The sequence below is a fragment of the Gekko japonicus genome, unplaced genomic scaffold (genome assembly GCF_001447785.1).
Source record: "Gekko japonicus isolate JY-2015 unplaced genomic scaffold, Gekko_japonicus_V1.1 scaffold45, whole genome shotgun sequence".
Taxonomy (NCBI): Eukaryota; Metazoa; Chordata; class Lepidosauria; order Squamata; family Gekkonidae; genus Gekko; species Gekko japonicus.
In genome coordinates, this window is record NW_015177011.1 from 1,434,287 (window position 1) to 1,436,558 (window position 2,272).

The window sequence follows — 2,272 nt, forward strand, 5'->3', positions numbered from 1 at the left end:
ATGTAAAGAAAGGTGTTTAAGAAGTACTTCTATGTGTATATTATATACATATTTATACATACACATGCACTTATATATTAAGCCCTGCAGTGATAAACTAAGCTGGTCTAGTCTGTTTCAAACATAGCTGTTCATTTGTTAACACCCAGAGTTTCTATAAATTAATATTGGGTTAGGTTGATTGGCAAGTAATCAGCAACTTCCAGTTCAGTTTTGTAAGAGTTTAACTTTATGCTAAATCTTGTTTCTTGTCAGTCACTATGGTGATGTAAAGAGGGTACAGCTTAATACCCTTCCATATTTGCATCACATGATTCCACATATACAATATCATCGTCACTTAACTGAGATGAGCGCCTCCTGTTCCATACTTGCAATTGCTAACAAAGGTTAGAATTCATGTTTTGCTGTCAGTGTGCATTGAAAGGAGTTTCACCTTGATTGGAAATACTAAAAAAGCAATAAGAGGCTACTAGTTTGTATTTGATTACTTGGAGTATGCTCCGTTTTATTTCCTCTGCATACATACAGTATGGTGCCTGGTTCTGTCACGTTCCAGTCCATCAAAACTCTGCATCCCAAAATGGAGACTCTAGCTTGATTTGCATGGGATCATCATGCAAAACCTCTTCTGATATAATTCAGCTGTTATGACCCACGAACACAGAGAAGCCTGTTTCAGCAGTCTCACCGTGGAAAGTTGTAATGATACAACTGGTCTTGGGATACCTGAATATTTTGGGTTTCTTGAACAAAATCTGGATGAGTGAATGGGATAAGCCATTTTCCTGTAATCTCAAATTTTCTGTTATAACAGTTTATTTTGAAAAATAACATGCCCAGTAAAACAAGATTTTATCAAATGTAACAATCACGTTTCCGTTTTCAATAGTATGGAAGAATATGTACAAAGCAAAGGCTGAAAATTACTGTGGAAGAAATTGGCTGTGAAGTCTGTAGATTGCTTCTTTCCTAGCTCTGATGTGTGTGTGTTGGAAATCCAACTGCATTTGTCTTTTATAGTGTTGCAATTTTATGTCAGTGTCATAACTAGATAATGTAAAACATCAACTAGAGGAGACTTTTAAAAAATATTTTATGAGTCATTTACTAACAAGAAACCATTAAGGTCTTAACAGTTTAGATCTACTGCCATTCAAGCAATGTGTGCCATTCACACACAATTTTTATCCTCCTCCCTGAACTGACAATCTATTTTCTACAGTTTTTGTGCAGCTTTACACTCTGTAATTTATTCTTGGAAGAATTTCCTCTTATGATTTTAAATCACACTTAAAAGAGTTTTGTGGGATTTGGGGACAAGATCATTCTCTTGTTTGGAATCCATCAAAATAACTTCTGATTGGTTAATACCTGGCTGCGTCAGACTTGACCTTTCTTAACTTTCTTAGTCAACAATTGATGACTTGTAGCTGAATGTATGAACTGCCTGTATTGAAAATATTTATGTTTTTGAGATGATTTTTATTTGAATTGCTTTAGAATCAAATGCGTAACAAGCAGTCAACATACATATGTGAACTGGCCCAGGTTAAACACAATTATGCCAAAACAAACAAACACCCTTACCAAATTCTGTTCCTGCACAGCCTCCAGTAATCTTAATGGCATCTTCCCCATATTACCCTATTGGAATGAGTGGCATTGGCACACCAGCAGTCTTTGTGCCCAAAAGCTGGTTTTCTTATTGCTATGCAGCAAATTGCTTCACTGTAGAAAACAATAAGCATGCTTGAACAGCTGGGTGTGATGGCAGTTAGGCTTCATGGGTTGAATCCAACAGCTTTTCCACTGGTGCAAAAGGGTATGCTGAGGATTATGGCACATGAATGGACCAAAGATGTGGGACTGGGGACTGCAGTAAGGAGGGGAAGTAATTGAGATTGAAGTGGAGAAGCTGATTGGATCCAACCTCATAAATTGCCCCCTGATAAATTGTTATACCAGAAATATGTGGCACCTTAAAAACTCACAAAACTTATTGCAGCATAAACTTCTGTGAGTCAGAGCTCACTATTTCACATGAAGTGAGGACTGACTCATGAAAGCTTATGCTGGGATAAATTTTGTGGCATCTTAAAGTGCCACTGGATTTAGGTTTTGTGTTGCTAAAACTAACTAAAATGAATATTTTTCTGGAATTATTATTTGGGACCAAAGTTAGTGAAAATTTGGAATTTTCAAACTGCAGGTATCTGAGGGGAATGGTATTGAGAAAGATATGGCTTTTTTTCTTTTTTTGGTTGCCAAA